The sequence below is a fragment of the Nymphalis io genome, chromosome 13 (genome assembly GCF_905147045.1).
Source record: "Nymphalis io chromosome 13, ilAglIoxx1.1, whole genome shotgun sequence".
Lineage (NCBI taxonomy): Eukaryota > Metazoa > Arthropoda > Insecta > Lepidoptera > Nymphalidae > Nymphalis > Nymphalis io.
Window position 1 is genome coordinate 10937215 of NC_065900.1, and position 7665 is coordinate 10944879.

The following is a 7665-nucleotide window of genomic DNA, read 5'->3' on the forward strand; positions in this document are numbered from 1 at the left end:
TTAAGTAAGTATGTCCTGTGAGGTCTCCTCACAGGACATACTTACTTAAAATGATATTTCAACCAGAAACATTGTTGTGTCAGACTTGTTTTTGTAAATAAAATATTTTTTATTTTATTTTTTCAGTTTCACTTTTCTCTTGGCTCCATAATCAGATCAGCTCGATTGTATCAAATTATTGTACTGTAATTACAATGCAATTACTTGCAAATCGACATAATCAGACGTAGATAATAATCAAGCATTTATATTTGCTTACACATTTGCTTTGTCAGTTACAATAAAGTGTGCAAAAAGTACAGTAGGTTTATATGTTTATAAAATTGATATGTATATACGAACTGTTATTTAAATATTATTCTATATATCTATTACAAATAGAATTTATTCTTATAATTTTTTTTTTTTATTAATTATTATAATTTCTATTTGTAATAGATATGTTTATAGAAAAATACACTAATAGAGCGAAAATATGATTATTTAAGATATAATTGATTAAAAAAAACCATGAACCGCATTTATGACTAGCCGCACGATCACCACCAACCATAGACATTGGCGCTTTAAGAATTAGTACCCATTCCTTACACAACCAATGTGCCACTAACCTTGGGAACTAACATGTTATATCCCTTGTGCCTATAGTTATACTGGCTCACTCATCCAAAACAGAATATAGTAATACTAAGTATTGCTGTTTGCCGGTAGAATATCTGACGAGTGGGTGGTAACTACCCAGACGGGCTTGTATAAAGCCCTACCACCAAGTATATTATATCAACGATTAATTTAAAGTACTTTTATTTAAATATATGAAAACTAACCTGGGTTAGTTTTATTTATGTTCGGGCTTACATGTATTCCGAATACGTAACGCATGGTTTTATATTTGCATTTCGGTAACACTTGAAATCATGTGAATTTTATCGCACTTACATTAAAAAGAAACGTTGTGACTTCACAGTGCGATTTAAGCCTATACGTACAATCTCATATATTATATCACAGTAGAAGAAACGAATGGTTATGTTTTCGCAATTATTTCATCGACCATCGCGTCTAATTTTTTTTTTTATAGGAATAGGAAGGCGGACGAGCTTATGGGCCACCTGATGGTAAGTAGTCACCAAACGTCAACCATCGCTTACATAGCCAATGCACCACCAACCTTGGGAACTAAGATTTTATGTCCCTTGTGCCTGTAATTACACTGGCGCACTCACCCTTCAAACCGGAACACAATATCAAGCATTGCTGTTTTGCGGTAGAATATCTGATGAGAGGGTGGTACCCAGACGAGCTTGCACAAAGCCCTACCACCAGTTAAGATTTATTTGTATGAAACCACTATTTAATGTAATGTCATAATCATTCGTTTCTTCTACTGTTATACAATATATACAGTGTGATTGTAAACTTATTCTCTGGGAAAAGGGTATTCCCATTACCCAGAAGATAGATGTACAGGAAAAAACCTGTTGTAACTAATAGATTTCTGATTGTGACATACATATATTGTAAGTAAAAAAAACATAAAAAAACTAATAGTAATGTTAATACTTTGAAAGCAGTTATATAAAGAGGTACTGATATGGCAAACTGATACTGGTACTGATATTGAAAAAAGTTAGTATATGAACCATCATATTCTTCATGTATGATACCTTGCGTTTAAATATAAACTTGTGTTATTAGCAACTTTGTTGAAAAGCTGCTGCTAGCAACTCGGAGAGAGCATGGAAAAAAAATTAACTCTCTAGTTAAAGTTACTTTTATATTTTTCCTTGTTGTGTTTGCATTTATTACAGTATGATTACTTTGTGTATTGTTAATGATTGTGTACCAGCAGGATAAAAAAACTGTGATGGCCCCAATGGTTAGAATACGTGAATCTTAACTTGTACCACCACTAAATTTTTCGAAATATAATAAATAAATATGGATTCTGAAATGAAGTTAAAAAGTGAAACGAAATATATTTATTGCGAGTGACTGTTGGGTGCCAATGATGGGTGGGTGTGTTCTAGCGATGCATAAATGACACTCAAGCCCGTGTCGTCCATTTTGACTTTAGCGCGACAATTCCTTGAAATCCTCTTTGAGCAGTACCAGTTATGAGAACCTTTATTCATTTTGACAAACGTATTGCCCTCTAAGTACAACACGCGGCCTCCGCGCTGTGTCTCGAAAAATTCGTAAGTATAATCTGCAAGGAAGATATCACACTTTTTATAAATAATCGTACACACATAACCATTACCCAGACGTGAAGTGAAAGCGACTTTATTTAAATACCATCACAACTACGTTTATAATCATATCAATATCGAACTGAGTTCCACAAGTAGCGCCTCGCAGTCGCTTCGCTTATTCAAACAGCAGTGCTATTCCACAAGTGTTTTCTTGCATAATAATCATAATATCACAAATTTTTTATTTTATTTCACCCCAAGGGTTATTAAAGTCTTACAAAGCCTTGTCTTGTATAACTCTTATTACTTTAAAATTAAAACTTCAAATCCGGTACTTCATTTAACAAAACAAGCACATGCCACAAATTAAATTTGGGTTTTTATGAAATAGAAAACACGTGCAATTCAGTAAACCACTATTTGCGTCAAAAAAAGGTTTCACTTAAACGTTAAATATTAATTGTCTTTATTTTATGTTTGTGTCAAATTATACTCTTTCGTCTCCCATAGCAAGTTTTCTTCAAAAAATAATAAGCAATTGAAACATAACCACCACAATTTAAACAATATATGGATACCCAATTAAAAATCATAAATCAATATAATCCACAAATAAAATACTGAGCTGATTATTATAATATAAATAATTGTACTCTTTCTTAAACTTTGCATTTACAATCAACACTTAAGATGTTTAATTACAAATATCTAGCTTAAACCATAGATTTTAAACAACACCTTCAATTTTTCTATAACAACAATGCAGTCGAAATCAGATAGGAACGGTCGCATTTTGAATTATTGCACCTTCACATACAGCCCATTGGACATCTTTCTGTATATAGAAGGAGCATGGTTATGATACGTGTAAGCGTACTCGATTCTTTGACGTTTATCCATCTTTAAATACGCCCCACAATCCATGCTAACCTTCCTTGAACACTGCAAAGTCCGACCACCTTTCATGTGAAACGAATACGTATATTCTTGAAACAATACGACAGATTTGTTCCCTATCATCGGCAGTATTTCGTAATTGTAACCTGAAATTATATACAACGTGAAAAACGTATTTAATTACGTATTAAATAACTGTCACAGTCATTTACTATCGACATTATTAAATAAAACAATAAAGATTAATATAAAATATATACAAATTCATTACAAAATAAGTACAATGTTTAGACGAAATATGTAATTTTTATATAACTTCAAGGTAATCAAAAAGAAAATATAGAGATACTTCTAGCAATAAAAGTGTTTGCGGTACTTTTTATGTGATTTGTACAAAACTTAATAATTAATTATAACCGAAAGATTCCGTACAATTTATATAATCACAAAAAGTCCCATGGCTGGCCAAAGGGCTCCTCTTCCCATAAGAAAGAGATTTCGAACTTATTCAGCCACAATGCTACACTGGCTATGGCTGTACACAATGCCTCAACCTCACTAAAACTTAGAAATAGTAGACACAACCTAAAATACTGACTGCTTTACCGGCAAGAGGTAAAGGGTAGGAACTTCAATTGGTCTTTTGAAGTGACCTCTTACAGAATGTTAAATTTCCATTAGACCATCCAATAGTCCAAAAACTTGCCTTTTTAAAATACAGTTTCAGGCCATTTCTTTTTATGAAGAAACATATAAAACATTTATTCTTCAATTGATAATATCGTCATAGTTTAATATATTTAATGTTTCGAATATTTAGATAATTATAATACATAATCGACATATATAAAAGTTATTGTGGATCATCTTCGGTCGTAAAAATATCGACACACGTCAGGCATTAAAAATATACAAAAAAAATTAGAAAAGAAGAGAACTAATAGAATGAATTACACATCTAATAGATTTAACTATATTCGAAATAATAACAATCATTGGTCACTCACATTTTTATCAAGTAAACGACAATACTTGAAAAGTAAAATCCCGTTTTTGACGAAGAATTCCTCTCTTTTTAAACACAGCACATTCACTTGTTATTTTTAAGTCCAGGATACATCATTATTGTAGGTATTAATTCTAATAATTGTACCATCAGAAGTCCTTTCTAAATATGGAGGTGGATGATTGTGAACGAGATAATGTTTGATGATAAGCCTATTCTTGAGTCCAAGCCTGGCTTTGCAGCCAACTTTGCTCTTCCTTGAGCAATAGTAAGTGTTCGGATTCCCGCCTTGTATCGAAAATGTGTATCCTTCGACTAAAATGAGATTTTGCTTTCCTTTATAAGACGGAAGTATTTCGTACTGAATAAAACCTGAAATTCATTGGCATTTTTTAAAATTTAGTTTACATGTCATCATGCTGTAATTATTCAAAGAGGTCACAAATATCTGCTAGTTATTTAGTAGTTGTATAGAGTACATTTATTTGATAAATCATTGTTCGACAACCAGAATCTCAAGAATTTTAATGTCATTCCGCATTTACAAAGATGCTTTAAAATAATGTTTTCGATGCTGCGTAATTTAAAATAACCATAGAAAGTATTTCAACACATTTATTGCCAAACCGAAAATTTGATTATATTATTTATATAATATATGCTTTTATTATTATGTACATATAACTTATGTACTCTAAATATCTATCACGCGAAATAGCTTCATTAGTTGCGCAGAATTCTAATACCGCCCATATGGCCGGAAACACGATTTCGCGTGATATGTAATTCGGTTTAATAACTTACATATTTTACAAGGATAAGTATTTAAATAGAATAATTATAAATTTAATTATAAGTTGAATTAGTAGTAGTATGTAGTAGTAATAGTAGTAATAATAGTAGTAAATTTTATAATACTGTTATTAAACATTACATTACATTTATAAAAAGTAATTATCAAAAATCAACATTTATTTCACTTAGTAGTTTTAGTATTTTCAACCTAATTGTTTCAGTAATTGCACATACTATTAATTATAATATCATTAAAAAACTTATATAACTACTCAACTTGCTATAAATTAACAATCGTTTACATATTCAAAAAATAAAAGGCTTTAGAAAATGTAAAATTATGCAATTCAAAAAAGCAGTCAAAACATAATGGGGGACTGCGACAATGTTTACATACCGCAGTGGTGTTTACTCTTTTTTTTGTTATTATAACAATTTCTGCAATCCTTTCTGGATGTTGCATTTACTGATTTGCCGGTGCTAAGACTTGTGTTGGTCTCTGTCTTCAAGTATATACAATGGTGGTTCTGGGTCAAATGTTATTTCTATCAAATAGGAAGACATGTTAAAGAAAACATAAACAATACTTAAAATACATTTAAAAAATCTTCAAGCACACTAAATGACATTTCTCCTCAAAAAGAGGAGAGGAGGCCTTTAGCCCAGCAATGGGACGCTCACCGGCTGTTACGGCAAATGAAACTAACCAATGTCGTCCCGTCGTAGCCTTGTCCGCCGACACTGTGCACAAGGATTAATATGAACAATAAACTATGGTTAACGATCATCCCAACCCCACGAAAGTCGATCCCGTTACGATACGATACGATTACGCACAGTTTTGCTGTACTATTTCGCTTAAAATCTTGATAGCGACGTCCACGCGATAACGCGTATTCAACCGTTTGGTAAAGTGTGGTAACTCACACGATATTAAGTTTAAAGAATTTATTTCTCATAAAGAATTACAGAAATTCACTTACATGAGAAAGTTACAAACTAATATAAAAATCTAAGCGTACAGTGTTACAAAAATTCATAAGAAAGAAGGTAGATGCAGAAATTTTTCGACGATCGACGAGCTTGTTAAACATATCGCCCGCCGTGTCACCTCAGGAATACAAAAGTATGGATGCGGCATATTTATTGAAATCTGTTCATCATTTTATTTTATTATTATTATTTTTTTTTTAATATATATTTTCCTTTTTTCCATTTTTTTTTTTGTAGAATTTTTTAGAATTATTGTTTTATCATTTATATATATTTATTGTACTATGTTGTTTGTTATATAAAATCTTAGACGTCTTTTGAAACTTGCCATAGATGTGGGCTCTTTAATGTCTCTCGGTAACCCGTTGTACAGCTTAGCTCCCTCGAAAGTAATTTTTTTTTTCCGTAATTAGTTCTAGGGATGCTCAAGGTAATATGATCTGCGTTACGCAATTAAATTCTTTGTATAGCTGATTTTGTTTTAAAATTTAAATTTGTGTGGATTTCTTTATTCAATATATTGCGAGAATAAAAATGAAAGTTAATTATTTTGAAAGATAAATATTAATTTGTATTAAATATTACAAAAGTAATTTAAAATATTTTGTATAATAATGAATAATTAGGATATAAATCTTAATTATGCATCATTATCATTAATCCACGAGAAGGGTTTCGGTTATGGTAAAGTGATATACGACATATAGATAAACTTTTTTGCAGTAAATATCTTCAACTAGCCTTATACTTTAATCGACTTTAAAATACATTCCATCATTAGTTTTGTAGTATGTCGGAGGTGGATGGCAGTGCTCAAAATAACCACTGGTTATATATCCATCGTCGTCTACTATCAGCTTAGCATTGCATTTACCTCGGAACTGCCTCGAACAGTACAAATATTTTTTACCGTTTTTAAATGAAAACGTGTACTGTCGATACATTGGTATGTTCCCTCGATGTGTTGGTATGTACTCAAGTTTATCTGCAAAAAAATGGTACAGATTTGAAGGTTAGAAGACTTGTCAATATATAATCCAACACTTTTATTTAGAAAATACATTTAAAAATATTTTTATATTCTTAAGTTGATGCAATATTTATTTTGGTAATGGATGAAATGTCAAAAATTATTTTTGTTTGATCATATTATATAATAAATTATATCTTAATTTATCCCGACTTGATAAATGCAAACGAATTATTAACAAGTCTAAATATTTTTATTTCTACAAAACAGTTTTACAAAAAAACTTAACAATATTGTAAATGGTATAATGTCATTTAAAAAATTCTATTTCTCTTTTTAGATGTTTATTAGTTTTCCTATGTCTCTCAATGTCGTTAATTCCACCATGCCCCACGCCTAGCACTCGCCTGCACAGTTTACAATACACTTTACCCCTCTCCTCCAAAGGTTCAATCCAGGGATAATCATCTATCCATGATTCTTTGAAACTGCACATTCGCTTCTCTTTCTTCGCTATAGAATTTAATGCGAAAATTTTGAAAAACCCCTTGCCTGAAATATTAGGTATTAAAACTTTAATTATTTAAGAGGAATTTGAAAAGAAGAAAAAATACCAGGTGAACTTTTGAAACTGTTATTTATATGACTCATAAATTGTGAATTTTAACGTTTTAAATACTTAGATTAACTCGAATTGATGTTAAAAGCTATTTGTTTTATTAAAGTTAGTATCAATATTACTAAGAACTGTTAATAAAATTTCGAGTGTTTGATTAGAACTGATTTCGAGACCCCGGCGTTCCAACACA

At 30.9% G+C, this 7665-nt stretch overlaps 1 long non-coding RNA gene across 1 annotated transcript; it reads right to left on the bottom strand.

Moving 5' to 3' along the window:
• Positions 1-473: 473 nt before the first annotated feature.
• On the bottom strand, positions 474-4525 carry LOC126772758 (uncharacterized). Its single transcript, XR_007669690.1, has 3 exons — positions 4100-4525; positions 2934-3238; positions 474-2209 (listed from the first exon to the last, which is right to left on the bottom strand). It is a non-coding gene; the product is annotated as an uncharacterized LOC126772758 (long non-coding RNA).
• Between the last annotated feature and the right edge of the window lie 3140 nt (positions 4526-7665).